Below are 16,705 nucleotides of genomic sequence, written 5' to 3'. Positions count from 1 at the left end.
AGTTAGACATAAGCGTAATATCGAGTAGGATTTTAACTAGTATGTGCCATGAGGAACAGTGCCCATGCTATACTAGTGTGGTAGAGCAGTAGGTTATCGGCACATGTTTGATATTGAAGGACAAAGTTAGACCATAGTAGTGGCTTGGGTTATGCGTGAGCGTACGATTAGTGCCTTAGAGTTAGCGCTTGATAGGTCACGTTATGGTGAGGTAACCAGATTTTAGACATAATAACAACAAAAATTATAGTTTAAACTGGTAACGTAAATTCAAGTAGGGCCTAACATGTAATGCTAGTATCTATTTTTTTTGTAATTCTTTATTTTTGTTGTGCTGCATAGATACAAACATGTCTGCACTGCCCCAACAGCGGTAGCAGAAGAATGAGCATACATTGTATAACAGCAAACGGGGGGGGGGGGGGGGGGGTGATAGAACAGCACATTTTGTTTTTGAAGTAACATTTTGATAACCCATACATTTCATATGACATCCTGTGCTCAACATTAGCGGGTTAACTGTATATAGCTAGCTAGTGGATAGGTATAATGTAACTGGCTAAGCTTCAAAATGGTGTCTATGCGATTTAAGTATACCTTACAGATTGGCAGGGTTAGGTAAACTGTGTCATAGGGTAGTTAGCTAAACATCTGAGTTTATACAGTATAGTGCGAGAAATAATCTAAACAATAACTGTAATCAATGGGCTGTGGGACCACTGGGCATGCATGCTAATAGGAGTGTAGCGTAACTATGAAATATAGTTTGTAAGCATGTTGGCAGCCTGGGCAGGTATTTACTGGTGCATGCATCGATTTAAGCAGGTTCACTTGGGTGGCCCGCCTGGCTATATCTACCTAATTGGGACAAAAAGAAAATTACTGTTAATACTATGATTCTGAGTGTTAGCAATTAGGTTCTACTGAAGGTGGTGAACGTGAGGAGTAGACAGTTCTCTTACCTATCCGAGTGGGGAGCACTTTGAATATCCTAAAAGATACATTCCTATATCTGCTGATTAATAAGGACAAGAAAACAATAGGAGAATATAGGCAGAAAACAATAGGAAAATATAGGCAAAACTTTAGCTGGAATCTCTGCTGTGAAGCACGGCAAGTCTCTCTGCCCGGCACAACCGATCTCTCTGGGCTGCGGATCTGGAAAGCGTCCTTAAGAGTGGTATGGGTGGTATCAGGTGTTTTTGTCCCGGCAACATATGGGGAGCGACAGTCAGCTGATCAGGCTCTGTCCAGGTGAGCCATGGGGTATGTGGGACCGACCGGACCCCTGTGTGTGTCAGTTCCTAATGCTTTTGTCCATCACCGACAATTCAAAAAATAAAAATAAAAATCAATAACAACAGTAATAAGTGAGCCCCTTGTATAAAATGGTTTGTAGTAGTGCTAGGGAGACACATCATGTTCCCATATAGAAAGTGTGTGCTGTCCATCGGTCCTAGTTAGGTGGTGATTGAGGCGTAGGTGTCAGGCGTGGAGCCTCGCGGGACGAATGGGATGGTTCTTGCTGGATCCCAATTTCGGGTTGGCGAGTTTATCTCGAGGGCTCTGTCTTGGCCAAGTGAGTCCTGCGGTAGGCCTAGCGACCGTAGGAGCTCTGCTATGTCCTGGGGGGCTTGTATCTGATGTGTTGTACTAGGAGTATTCGGGAAGGTCGCCATCTGTAGCTTATGTGTTGTCGTTGGAGAAGGGAGGTAAGAGGTCGGAGTGTCCTGCGTCATGCTAGGGTTCCGCTGGATATGTCGGCAAAAAAGGTGAGTGCCATATTTTCCAGCCGGAGGGGGTTTTTATCCCGGAGAGCTGAGAGGACCGCCATTTTGTCCTTCCCGGTCTGGAAGGTGATTATTGTATCTCTTGTGACTGTAGCTCGGGCTCTGGTGGGTTTGGGGACGCGGAAGAGGTCTGTGGGGATGAACACAAATATTAGTGTTTAAAAACAAAAATGAACACAAATATTAGTTTTTAAAAACAGTAAAACATATCACAACAATTATATCATCCGTGTAAGTGCCATTTGTGTGTGAAAAATGCAAAAAATGTCACGTTCACTGACGATATCATCGCTGTAATACATTTTACTGTTTTGAAACACTATTATTTGTGTTCAGCAAAGTCTTCCGAGTAAAACAGTACCCCCCATGTACAGGTTTTAGAGTGTCTTGGAAAGTTACAGAGTTAAATATAGTGCTAACAAATTAAATTCCCTGGACTTTCAGCCTGGGTTGTCAGGCAGGTCCCACAAATTTTAATTAATAAAAATACCTGATTATGTAAAATTATTGCATAAATATATACGTAGAATTATTTTTTTTTTTTTTTTTTTTTTTAATTCTTTATTTTTGCAGTGCGTTTATTAGTTACAGACATACATATGGTACCCCAACGGCATTCCATATGCAGGATTCATGACATTAGTTGCAGTGGGGGGTAGATAAACATTGCACTTTTTTCTTTGTTTAATACATTACACATTAATATAGCAAGCTGATAGGTTTCGCTTTGTGGCATAACATGTGAGGTCATACTTGCGAGTGGGTTAGTTATTCTAATATAACTGTAGAGTTTTACGCATTTGGTGCTCTAGCTGCTTACACCGCTAGTACAATCAGTTTATGCTAAAGGAGCATAGAGATAAGCTTGGCTAGGAATTACAATTTGCTCCACTAGAGTTAGCATGACGCAAGTACACATTTTTGTTGAACACGCTAATCTAGGCCATTTTGTGACCCCTTTAGCCATCAATTTGACAAACGGTTGAATCTGAGTGTTGCTTCCATACGATTTAAAATTGTAGAATACTAACTGGCTATTCTATGTAGATTAGTACATCCTACGCATAGTGGATTAGGTGCTTTAACTCAAATAATAATAACACGCAATATTAAGAACACAATAGGCGATTCGCTGCATACAAGTGCTAAAGTGGGTGTCTTAGAGACTCTCCCTCCCTCTGCGCTGGCAGAACTACATTGCCCTATGGCCCAATAAAGCAAGTCAATTAAATTCACAGTAAGACGAGCTGATAGAAGGAGAAGCGTGTCAGGGAAGCAGGTGGGTGTCCCCAGGAGCTAGGATCGGCTACGGAATGTCCAGAGATGTTTAGCCAGTTTTCATCGGATGCTGGATTGGGGTAAGTCCCTGTGAGCTCGTACCTGGGCGGCATGGCGGGATCCGGTGGGGATGTGTTCTTCCGACGCGTGTTGCCGCTGCTTGAGGGTTCTCCCGACTGGATTAAGGGAGCACGGTAGTCCCGTTTGGGGCTCCTTCTGCTTGGCGTGTGGTATGTGGTGTCTTACCGCAGTGCAAGTCCCCTTTCGTGGGGTCCGTCGGCTAGCTCGCCGCCGAGCATGTCGGTTTGCTGTGCGCCTGGTGGGTTGTGTAGCCGCCTCTTCAGCCTCTCTCCCATGTGTGGCGGATAGGGCTGGGTAAGTGGAGTTATAATCCCTGCTCCTCCAGAGGTCTCGGTAAGTGTGTTCTGTTTGTCTACTTTTCAAGGCTTCCTGTTTGTAGTTTGAAGCTTGGCGGCCATCTTGGGCCGGACATGCGGTCTGCAGTATGGGCGGGAGACTCAAGGTGCAGGCTTGGCAATTTGGTTCTCAAAGTTGTAGACCGGGATCATCCCCCCGGGTCCATAGGGGGGGAGACGGGGCCGGTACCCCCACAGGTCCGACTCTAAGCCCCGGGCAGTAAGCGGCAGGGCAGCGGCCGTCCGTCCCGCTCGCCTCTGGAGTAGGCCTCGAGAAAGTCGGGTAGGTTTCCTCCTCCAGGGGACTGTAGCCTGTAGGGCCAGCCTCACCCTGGACCCCAGCGAGGGCCACCGTTGTCGGCAGGTTTTGTGCCAAATTTCGCCGAAATATGCCTTCTGCTAATGTTTGGCTGCAGGAGCTGGTCCTGCATGCGACCAGCCGGCTCGGCGGTCCGGCCCCGCCCCCCACATATTTCAGAATTATTTTATATATATATATAGAAAAATCAAAAAAATACCGGCACTCTAGGTTTTCTTCATCCAATTTATTGCATGGTTCCCAGAATGTCAACGTTTCAGCTCCCGATCGGAGCTTTCATCAGGACACATGATATATATATAGCACTCCACGGTCTTTATCTTCAGGTAAAGATTAACTTTTAATGCTCCAAGTTAAAACATCAACGTTTCAGTCTGGACAATCAGACTTTCATCAGGTCTGATTGTCCAGACTGAAATGTTGATGTTTTAACTTGGAGCATTAAAAGTTAAATTTTACCTGAAGATAAAGACCGTGGAGTGCTATCTACTTTCATATCTATACCTTTGCTGATCAGCACCAGGCAGTGATCTAAATATACAGTGAGTGCAACACTGTTTGTATTTTTTTTTATATACATATATATATATATATCTATATATAATTTTTTACAAGTATTTTTATTTATATATAGGTATATATATAGTTATGTATATATATATATATTATTTCGTTCTACGTGTATTTTGATAGCAATATATATATATTAATTATAAAATACAGTTAGAACGAATTTACACACACACAAATATATATATTTATTTATTCTTTTTTTAATTTTATTTTTTAACATATTTACATATTTATTTTATATTATATATAAATATATATATATATAATGAAAATTATATATATATTTAATCAATATCATTGTACGTGTACTATATATAGTTTCCTATATATAATTATATATTTTATTGACCACCTTTTTTCGAAAGACACAATAATACACTATTTTTAAACAAAATTATAAACAGTTAAAGTATGTTGTAAAGTAAGAGAAGGGAAGGGAAAACAATTACATACAAAACGGTTACTCCATGGTTAGTCTTACTCCAATGGTTAATCTGTTGTACTAATATTATTTGATTGGCCACATTATATTCCTCTTTTGGATTTTTGCTGTTTTTTTCCTGATGCTTTTAACACTGAATATATTCATAAAACAGGACAAATTATTAAAACTACTAGGGAAAAACACATTCAAAATTTGAAGGATTTTTATTACTTATTTAGGGCCCCCACTGCGCGGCGGGTGGGGGCCCTAAATAACACTGAGGGGGAAGGACCTACTGTCCTCCCCCCTGTGCCCCCACCCCTGAGAAGCGGGTGGGGGGGGCCTAGATTTAGAATAAGGGGGGGGCCTATTGTCGTCGTCCCCGGCCCCCACCCCTGACCGGTGGGTGGGGGTCCTAAGTTAAAAGGGAGGGGACCTTACCTGTCAATCTCTTCATTTACCTGTCAGAGCACTCTGATTGGATGGCTTAAACTCACCAATCAGAGTGCTCTGAGCCTAATTGCAGGGCGGGGCAAGGCTTTATAAGCCTTCCCCCGCCCTGCAGAGCTCAGTCTGCGCAGAGCCCTCCATGTTTGAAGATGGATTTTTTTTTTTTGCGGCGTGTTTTTTTCCTTTTTCGTCTGTTTTTTTTTTTGCACTCAGAATTTTTATTTTATTTTAAATTCAACGGGTATTATGGTTTTTTATTTGGCCTTTTATGGGGCTGAAAAATTAAGATTTTAGAAGAAAGAAGACATCAAATGCTAAGTTTTAATTTACAGGTTAGCTATTTTATTCCCCCTCACTATTTTTAGGGTGAGGGGGGTAGGTAGGGGATAACTTTTTTTTTTTTTTAATTCTTTATTTTGGTTGTGCGTAGAGTAACATATAAAGTCACAGTGCCACAACAGCTGTGCGACTTGGAACAGTAAACAATAAACAGTTGGTAACATTGCGTGGCTTGTTATATCATACACATTTTGGTTTTTGGTCGTTTTATATATAGCGGTCTCTATAGCTTGGGGTTGCATTCCCGGTATCCTGTGTGAGCTTGTTGTCTCCGTCGGACCCTTTGCTAAGTGCGGTTTGCGGGAGATAAGCGGTGTGTGCTGCTTGTAGGCATATATGTGAGTGTCTGTGTCCGATCTGTTTGGTGTGCGTGGTATAACCCGGGAAATTTATAGTGAGTGGTGCATTTAAATGGCATATTCCCTGTAGCGGGATGATATGCCGCTCAGTGTCTTGCTTGGTGTGTTTGCCTGCCTCTGTTGGGTTGGGTTGCGGGTTCCCTGTGTAAGTTCTGCCAGGCAAGGGGGCGGTTAGTGATTCATGGCCCTTCGGCCGTCTAGTCAGGTGTGTCGAGAGTGTGATCAGTCGTTTTGGCAACTTGTAAATAGTTAAACATTAGTAAACATGGCAACCAGAGAAATTATAGAGAGAGCAAAAACAAAGAGAAAAAAAATCATGCTTTAGTGTAAAGTCCTTAGAGTGATGGTTCTCGCCTGTGAGTTCAGGTTGTTGCTGGGACATGTTGTTCCCGAGTTGGACCTCGTGGGACGAAGGGGGTCACCCGGTCAGGGTTCCATGTGTGTGTCAAGGTGGTAGTACTTTGGGTTTCAGCGGGGCGTAGTGAGTCCGTCGGCAGCCCCAGGGCAGGTAATAGCGCCATTGCTTCTGTGAGGGTGCTTACTGTGTGTCTGGTGTCACCTTTCTGGATCCATAGGGCTCGGGTCATCAGCCACTTGTAGGGTATATTTTTCAGCCTCAGCAGCATGGTGAATGGTCTGAGGGACCGTCTCCAGGCGAGTGTGCTGCCAGTTAAGTCCGCATAAAATGTTAGATCCATCGCTTCAAACTGATAGGGTGAGCTTCCCCTAGTTGCCGCCACGACCGCCATTTTATCCTTGTGGCGCTGAAATTTTATGATTAGGTCTCTGGGTGTTTCGGTAGGTGCTGTAGCTGGCTTTGGGGCTCTGAAGAAGCCATCCAGTTGTGTTGTTTTAGCCTGTCGTGGCGAGAGTAGGGCTGTCAGCAAGCGCCTTAGCATGTGCGGTAATTCGTCTGTTGGGGTATTCTCCGGGATGCCTCGGATTTTTAAGTTATTTGCCCGCTTTGCATCTTCGAGTGCCGCGAACCGGCGCTCATGTCTCTCATTCTGGTTTTTGAGACCCTGTACCTCCGTTTGCAGCTCTGCTAGTTGCGTGGCTTGGTTATTAGATTCCGTTTCTAGTGCTCCCATTCTCCCGGTTAGTCCTTGGATGTCGGCCCGTAGGGACGCTACATCTGATTGGAGGGCGCGTTGGAGATCAGCGAGCAGTGCTTTCAACACCGCCGTCGTTACCGGCGAGGCATCCGCCTTTTGAGGAACCTGGTTTTGGTGTCGGCTCCGCCGGGGGGTCTGCTTCGTCCTCTCCCGTGGAAAAGTCATCGGAGAATTCGGAGTAAGTTTCCGGATAGGCGGCCATTTTGGGCCTGGACGTCCCCGGTGTTTGGCGGAGCAGCTCGGCTATGTTAGGGCCCGGTCTCGGGTTCTCTTGCTTGGCCTTCTTTGATTTCCGCCCCATTGTGATGGTCCGGTACCTGGCGCTTCAGTAGGCTATGGTAGTACCGTTTTGGCGTTGCCAATTGCTGGGTTTTGCTCAGTTTGGGCCTAGTTGAGTCGGAGCTCATGCTCTCTCGGTTGCTTAGCTCCGCCCCAGGGGATAACTTTTATTTTGGTGAGGGGGTGACTAGGGGCTTGGGGACCCCTAGTCACCTTGGAACGGGAGGGGGGAGGATTTTAATTTAGGACCCCCACCCACCACTCATGGGTTGGGGCCGGGGGGAGGAGGACAGTAGGTCCCCCCCATTGTTACTTAGGGCCACACCCTCCGCGCAGGGGTGGGGGCCGGACAGTAGGTCCCCCCCTCTCATTCTTATTTAGGGCCCCCACCCGCCGCACAGGGGTGAGGGCCATGGTGGAGGACAGTAGGTCCCCCCTCATCATTCTTATTTATGGCCCCCACCCACCGCTCATGGGTGAGGGCCAGGGGGAGGACAGAAGGTCCCCCCCATTCTTTTTTAGGGCCCCCACCCACTGCTCAGGGGTGGGGGTCAGGAGGGGAGGACAGTAGGTCCCCCCTCAATCTTATTTAGGACCCCCACCCACCGCTCAGGGGTGGGGTCTGGGGGGGAGGACAGTAGGTCCCCCCTCATTGTTATTTAGGGCCCCCACCTGCCATGCAGGGGTGGAGGCCTGGGGGGAGGACAGAAGGTCCCCCCATTCTTTTTTAGGGCTTCCACCCACTGCTCAGGGGTGAGGGTCGGGGGGGAGGACAGTAGGTCCCCCCCTCATTGTTATGTAGGGCCCCCACCCGCTGCGCAGGGTTGGGGGCCAGGGGGGAGGACAGTAGGTCCCCCCTCAATCTTATTTAGGGCCCCCATCCACCGCTCAGGGGTGGGGGCCAGGGGAGGAGGACAGTAGGTCCCCCCTCATTGTTATGTAGGGCCCCCACCAACCGCTCAGGGGTGGGGGCCGGAGGGGAGGACAGTAGGTTCCCCCCATTGTTATTTAGGGCCCCCACCCACCATGCAGGGGTGGGGGCCTGGGAGGGAGGACAGTAGGTCCCACCCCCTCATTGTTATTTAGGGCCCCCACCCACCACGCAGGGGTGGGGACCTGGGGGGAGAACAGTAGGTCCCCCCCCTCATTATTATTTAGGGCCCCCACCCACGGCTCAGGGGTGGGGGCTGGGGGGGAGGACAATAGGCCCCCCCTTATTTTACTTTAGGGCACCCACCCGCCATTCAGGGGTGGGGGCCAATAGGTTTTTATTTTTTTTAAAAACATTTTTTACAGTCGCTGTTTACTAGACATGCCCCTACTCGCGGTACTAAGCAATACTAAGCAATCTTTACTTAGTATTAGTAAATGTGGCTGAAAGACAAATTTAGGTCTTTCAGCCTTTTGGTAGATAACTCCCTAATACCGTGGGAATTAGGGAGTTATCTACTAAGCGGCTGCAAGATGCAGCCGCCGCAATGAATAGGATCGGAGTTTCATTCATTCAAATGAAATTGTGATACGAACAAAGTCCCGAATTGCGTTCTAACATGAATGGAGAAACTGTTCTCATTCTGTTAGGACGCAATTCAGCAGTTTTGTCAAACGCTTGTTGATTGGCTGCCCTGTAGCTTTTCAAAACGCGCCATTAAATCGCCGAACACCGAACTCGAACCCGAACTGTTACTGAAATGGGGTTTGGGTTTGGGTTCGAAACATCGTAATGTTCGGTACGAGAATTGAGCATTGAACTTGCAGGGATATGATCTATACACCAAAACTATTCCATTAAGCTAAATATGTCTATGTGGTTATAGTGTTCTTTTAACCAGTGTTCTTCATTTTTAGCCATTTCAAGCAAATTAATCATAAGACATTGTCAATCATTAAACACAGTGGTTTAATAAGCTGTGACTTATGGCAAGTTCACTAGCAACTTACAAAATTTAGCTGGAAAAATACTTTGCAACCTAGCTGAATTGGAATCATTTTCTAAGTCTGCTACTTTGGTCTTCATTACGCAAATTAGTTCTCAACTCAAATCTATGCTTAGTTGTATGTGCATAAATACACATTCCAGTCACCCTTAACAGAGATTTATTACATTAACAAATCCCAATGTTTTCAGAAAGTGTACCGAGGATCTTGTGCTGGTCGTGTATGAGACCAGCACACTTATTTCTAAACAGTGTTAGTCCTCATTGGGTGTATATGTTGTGATGAGTGTGTGATGCACATTTAAGACACATTGCTTGACAAATGTGCAAACAATTTACAAGATTTATATCTGAACCATTGGACGATCTCCAAGACACTTGAATATCTATTTGTAGTAAGTAAATCCAAGCTTATGGAAGTACGCTGCTAATTAAATTTTGATGAACCCACAGAGCTGACTTGTCTTATCAAAACAATCTGTTTTGCCCTGACTCAATAATGGTTTCTTTATAAAGGCAGTTTTACAGGGAAATTGAAGACAAACAATTCTATGTTAGTTGTAACAACATTTTTCACTGAAATTAGAAAGGTCTACATTCTGTATAAGATAGTAGTCATAGTTCAATCATGTTAGATTTTGGTTGTACACCATTAACAATATGGTAGGGTGCACCTGCTTTGCAGAGGACATCTTACCAATATCCTTTTAGAACTGAGATGCTTTCCTAGTGTATGCTTCTGGCACAAGAGATGGAAATATGATGGCGACTAGGACTTTCCTGCAATCTGGTGCCACCAGATAACAGTTCAAGGCAGGAATAGGTAACAGGATCAGACATGCCATGATAAGGACAGTTAGGCATGGCAAAACGTTTTTAGGTTGAGGCTAGCAGCTCAAATTCAGAGATAAACTACCTGAGATTGCAGGAGAATAAATAGAACATCAGAAAAGACTACTAGCCAGCACTGGCTGAATTGAGAGTCTCAATTATAAATATGATAAAAACAGAATTCCTGGCACCATTAGTGACACTTCTGCGTACAAAGCCATTGGAGCATGGCATTATGGGTGTTTTTCCTGTACATTGCATCTAATCCCACATCTTCTGGCTTCATCATAATGAGATCACATGGACAGCACCACTGGAACTCATCATGACCTTCTTATATGGATCTGTAAAAAAAAGTCATGATTTGGGACTTCTGTCCTGCCTTGTTTCTCTTTCTCGGGACACACAGGGAAAATCATCAGCACAGGACCAAGATAACCCCTTTTCCCTATGGCAATGTCACTTTGATTAGTTTGGAACAAGTGATCAATTGCTCCAGTAAATAATTCTTTATATTTAAAGCAAATTCCAATAAGCAAAATGAGATAAAAATACAAGAAAATACTAAAAAGTTGTTTTAGCATTTACTTTAGGAATACAAATTGATCAAAAAGTTAATTCAATAAGATGTTGAGGTAAAAAAATAGACAAACAGATATAGATAGATACATAGACAGAGAGAGACTGACAGACAGACAGACAGAGATAGATAGATAGATAGATAGATAGACAGACAGATAGATAGATAGATAGATAATATGATGATAATATGCTAGCAGTCACTGTAGAGGAATGTTCATTTAATTCCAGCATTTTTTATTTGTGCATCAGTGGAAGTGTTATCCTTCACACACACCCTTTCATTCATTCATTTTTAAAAGTATGTGCATTTCAGTATTACACGGGAATATATATTGTTTGTAAATATTTTTTTATTGAAACAAAGACAGTTAAACATAGTAGTATTACATGAAATATAAAGTCGATGTTAACGTTATAATAATGAAAAATGAGCCAAAGACAAGATTGCTCATTAGTAGTTAACCATAAATATCATTTTCCGTTGACATTTCTATAGATTTTATGTTATACATTTTCTTTTATCTCTTCACACCTAAATAAATTGAAGAAAAGTTGAAAAGTAAACTGTAATCTTTCTGTGAAAGAACTACAATTCACTGTTTAGTAAATAATCCCCAAAGTTTAGCACATTCAAGGTATCATATTAGAGCATCCTGGGTACCTTTAGGAAGGTGCCTGTGTGTCTCTCTCTCCTCTCATTCAGAGGGATGTTTGCAGCAAGAACATGCTCAGAGGGATATTGGCTTCCTGGGTGGAGTTAGAGAGATAGTCTCAAGCATCTTGGCTTCCAAGCAGCCCTGAAAGCGCAGAAGAAAAGCCACTTCAGCATCAGTGTGCCTGTCCTGACACTCTAATACTCTGCCTGTACTCTGAATGCTGACACTGAATCCTTTCTGGCTGGGAATCAGCAAGGGATGAACACAGCTAAGACTTGCCCTGGAGACCTCTGTCTGCTCCCATCTTTTGTCTGATCACATGCATTCTGAACTGATTGCTAAAGGATAAACAGAGAGATGGCAAATTGCAGCTTTCATTAGGAGAGAGTTGTGTACCAAAAACAGGGCAGAGCATGGTTTGGATGATCTTCAGAGTCACTCACAGCTTGCCAAGAAAGGTAAAATAACAATAGCTACAATAATTGCAACACTTGCAGTTCTAGACTTGTAATGAGCATCACAATAGTACATATCATATATTGTAGTAGTATATTATATGTACAAATACACTGCAGGGAGTTGTATTGTATTATATTATATGTACATATATACTGTAGTGAGTTTTATTGTATTGTTATATTATATGTACATACACACTGCAGTGAGATTTATTGTATCATTATGTTATATGTACATATACACTGCAGTGAGTTTTATTGTATTATTATGTTACATGTACATATACACTGCAGTGAGTTTTATTGTATTATTATTATGTTATATGTACATATACACTGTGGTAAGTTTTATTCTATCATTATGTTATATGTACATATACACTGTGGTGAGTTGTATTATTTTAATATATTATATGTACATATACACTGTGGTAAGTTTTATTCTATCATTATGTTATATGTACATATACACTGTGGTGAGTTTTATTATTTTAATATATTATATGTACATATACACTGCAGTGAGTTTTATTGTATTATTATTATGTTATATGTACATATACACTGTGGTGAGTTTTATTATTTTAATATATTATATGTACATATACACTGCAGTGAGTTTTCGGGTTCTGTAAAATAATGTTGCAGTTTCTGGATTTGTATACTATTGATTGGCTAGAGTACAGTGTGCATTACACGGGAGTACATTACAGAGAGCTGTATGAGAAGTCTTTCCATTTCATTCTTCCTTGATAACCTTATCTGTGTCCTGTAATGCAATGTTTGTCAGTGAATTCCACTTTATTTCTGAGAGCTGAGAGCCCTATCTTCTAACTGCAACACACTCTGTCTTCTCATATAAACTGCTTTGCTTTAGGTAAATTGTCTCAGCAACTAGAAGAGAACCAGTTTAACATGCCTATGTCTGGATTTATAATAAGGCTTTAATTGACTCCATACTCCAGCTGCTCACTGATAACATTAGGAGATTGAATATCATTGAATAGAAGGACCATTTAGGACTTTTTTTTTTTTTTTGCTTACTAAGAGATTAATATAAATGTTTTTGCCTTTTTCTCCTGTGAATGAATAACCCTTTGATTTTCAGTGGGCAGTTTTGACCCTGAAAGTGTTACTGAATTGTGGGTTAGTATATATTTGTACAGTATGCTTGTATTTTCTGTTTTTGATTAAAGTTTTTTTATTAATTGGTTTTGCAGTTGCAAACAACAATTCTATTTGGGCCTGCTGCCTATACAAAAGCTGATGAAATCGTACATGAAAGAACCCATCTAATATCCACAGAGCACTGTCATATAGATTTATTATAAAGTGGAGTAGATATTCCATTGTGAAACATGCTTCCATTTTACTTGAGCAAATAATTTTTTTTTTGTCAATCTTTGTTTATTGTTTTTGGTGTCAAGAGGTAAAATGTTATACAGTTACAGGGTGACAGAGAAACAAGACATTGACATATGTTTTGTTACATAGATTCAAGTAAATACACTCTCATTGTGCGCCAGAAGTGCAATAGGCATACTTTGGGTCTCAAAACAATGTGGTATGGCTTTTTCGTGTGAAAATATAGCATAAAAGGGGATTATTACATAGAAACCATACAATTTTATTCTCAAAGGCCCATTGATCTCTGACGTGAGCTTATATTGTGTCTACTCGTCTGCTCAGTTTAGGGCTAGGGAGTTGAGCTTTTGTGGTTTAGGTTGTCCCTTGACATGTCCCCAGGGGCATGTCAGGTACTACTGTGGGACGTGTATTTGTGTAGCCCTAGAGGGCAGATCCTAGTGTGGGTCCAAGTCGTGTGCAGTTGAGTCCTTCGATAGACTGAGTGCCCGAGGGAAGAGTAAAGCTTTGTGTTGAGTCCATGGAACCTCCTGTCTACCTTGATGTGTCTGCTTTAGCTAATGAGATGTGTATGGGGAATGCTCCGAATTAGTCAAGTATGATATGATAGTTGTGGTGAAGAGGGAAATAGGGGTAAGTAGGAAGAGAAGGTGGTGAGTGGGAAAGGTGAGAATATGTCAGGGAAAAATAAAAGGGGGTAAGGGAGTTGACAGGAGAGATGTAAGGGTTGTGGGGTTAGGATGAGAAGGGATAAGGTGGAGTACTCAGCCCAAGTCCCGCACGCCGCCCCAGTCCACCTCATCTCATGTGTGGTCAGGACTAGCATCTGCAGGAGGTGCTGTTGCCTTCCACCTATTCAGTGCTGAACAAATAAATTTTTTTCACTGTGTCAACCCATGATGTCATGAATGGTGCTACAGATTCTGTATTTTTTTTTGGTGGAATAATGTCCTGTTCAACTAACAGCTTTTGAACACTTATGCTTGTATATAGTGAATTAGACATCATATAATAATAAATACTGGCTCTGGTAACCACTAAATGCATGGTAAAACATTTATAGGTAAACCAAGTTGTGGAATTATTTATATAAATACACATTGTGGAGCATGCAGCAATGGCATTAATTTATGGCTAAACCATATAAAACAATTACAGATTAATCCTCATTGTATCTATGTGTGAAACCGTAAATATTGCCATTTGGCATGACTAGTTTAAAGAGCCTTCCTTGATTAATTTTATAATGACCTAGTGCTAAAGATAAAAGCTGAATTGTACTCTAGAGCAGGGTTAGGCAACCTTTTGGCAGCGCTATGCCAAAGAAAAACTTTCTTGTAGTCCCCTTTTTTTAAATTAGTGTTTTTGTATATTGAGACATCTGCTTGTGTTGTGTATAGATGCAGAGGATGCTGAGTGTGTGGGGGCTTTATGTATGCATGTGAGATGTCTGTGGTGTTATGACAGTGTATAAATGGGCTATGTGTAGTGTATACATTGTTGTTTGTGATATTGTGTGCCTTTAGAGGTTTGCCTGTAGGATTTTGTGTGTGATTGTGGGCTTTGTGGGGTATCTGCATGCTCTATTTGTGGTATTTATGTGTGTGGGGCTGTCGGTGGTATTATACACATATTTGTTGTTGGTTTGTGGTATATGTGTTTGTGTGTGTGTGTATGTGGGCTGCCTGTTGTGTGAAGTATGTGTGTGGGCAGTTTGTGGTATATGTGTATGTTAGTTGCTTGTAGTATTTGTGGTGGGGGCTGTATGCAGTATTGTGTGTGTATGTGAACTGCTGTTGTGTTATGTATATGTGTGGGTTTGGCAGCCATGCATGTCATGCAAATGCACCACTGTGCTATAGATTGTTGATCCCTGTTTTAGAGTGTCTACCAAATACACTTATTGAATATATTTATTCAGTTATCCTAAGATGCAGTGATTTCATAATTAAGTTCATAATGCTAAACTTGACATGACAGACATATAGATAGATAGATAGATATATAGATAGATAGATAGATAGATGGATGGATGGATAGACAGATAGACAGATAGACAGATGGATAGATGGATAGATAGATAGATAGATGGATAGATAGATGGATAGATGGATGGATGGATGGATAGATGGATAGATGGATAGATGGATAGACGGATGGATAGATAGATAGATAGATAGATGGATAGATAGACAGACAGATAGACAGATAGATAGATAGATAGACAGACAGATAGATAGATAGATAGATAGATAGATAGATAGATAGATAGATAGTAGATGTGTTAAGCATATAGTAGTGATTTCCTGCTCCATGAAAAAAACTATATGTTTTGTTGAAAATACGGAATCCTGTTTATGGAAATTATAAAAAATATATATATATACATATGTGTAACAATTACTAATATAGATGTGGAATATATTTGCCAGGAGAGAGCTCTGGATATGTGAACTTGGATGAGTTGTTTTTGTGAAAGGGGGAAGCATTGTTTGTTGCACTCTCCACTGCCTGTCATGTCTTACTGTAGTCTTGCATGGTCAAGACAGGAAATACAGGAGAAAAATAGAATTAGCTATAACTTCCATTTCAGTGATGGATTTGAGCTTTGCAGGAAATAATTTGGAATGATTGACAACAGCACCTTGGTTTCTGATCATATGCTAGCACTCACTGTACAACAGGAATGCTCATTTCATTGATTCCAGCATTTTTAGCTTGTGCTAGAGTTAACCTTCACACATAAGCCCCTTTTATTCATTTTTTGAAAGTATGTACATTTCAACCTTATGTGGGAATATTGTTTTAAAATATATATATATATATATTTTACATTTTAGAGTTAAACATAGTAGTATTACACAAAATAAAAAATGTTGATGTAATTTTTTTTTAAATAAGAAATCTGAGCCAAAAGCAAACAAGATTTCTCATTAGTAGTTAACCATAATATATATTTTGTGTTGACATCATTTTTATGTTATTACTTTCTTTTTTTAAAAATATATTTTCACAACTAGATACGTTGAAAACATTGAAAGTAAACCAGAGATACTAATAAAAATGTATTCTGAATATAGCGAATCATTAAAAAAAATGCATTCATATAAATTATCATAGCACACCCATTCTCAGGCGGAATAGTTTTACACTGGGATACAATATATGAAATATTTTAGTATGTTATAATTCAAGTTATAAATATAATTTTCTTTATTTATAAAGTTAAAGTGTAGTATATTAATTAGAAATAGAACTGGTCAGGTTATGCCCGACAGGTATGAATGTAAAACCTCACAGCCAAAAAAATGTATTCTAAATAACAAACATTGCTTGAGCAACACAAACATTTTGCTGACGCAACATTGCTTTGCTTTTAACAATGGTGTCATTTACAAGGACTCCACTAGGCTTAGGTTTAGGGTGTCTTTAACATTAGGACAAAGCTCTTATGCAGTGTTTTCTACTGGTGTTTGGCCACAGTGCTGTTTTTTATGTACAGTGTTAGCATTTGAATTAGCGTTTGCCAACAGG

General features: G+C 41.3%; 1 protein-coding gene across 2 annotated transcripts in view; it reads left to right on the top strand.

Moving 5' to 3' along the window:
- The first annotated feature begins 11,487 nt into the window (after positions 1-11,487).
- Positions 11,488-16,705, top strand: part of FRMPD1 (FERM and PDZ domain containing 1) — a 210,438-nt gene continuing 205,220 nt past the window's right edge. For both annotated transcript variants that reach the window (XM_063455310.1, XM_063455309.1), the window contains exon 1: positions 11,488-11,806. The gene's annotated coding sequence lies outside the window, so the exon portion shown is untranslated. The remainder of the gene's footprint in view (positions 11,807-16,705) is intronic.

This window comes from Pelobates fuscus, chromosome 5, assembly GCF_036172605.1.
Source record: "Pelobates fuscus isolate aPelFus1 chromosome 5, aPelFus1.pri, whole genome shotgun sequence".
NCBI classification, from domain to species: Eukaryota; Metazoa; Chordata; class Amphibia; order Anura; family Pelobatidae; genus Pelobates; species Pelobates fuscus.
Note: the sequence above shows the minus strand (reverse complement) of the source record. Positions and strands in the feature narration are given on the sequence as shown.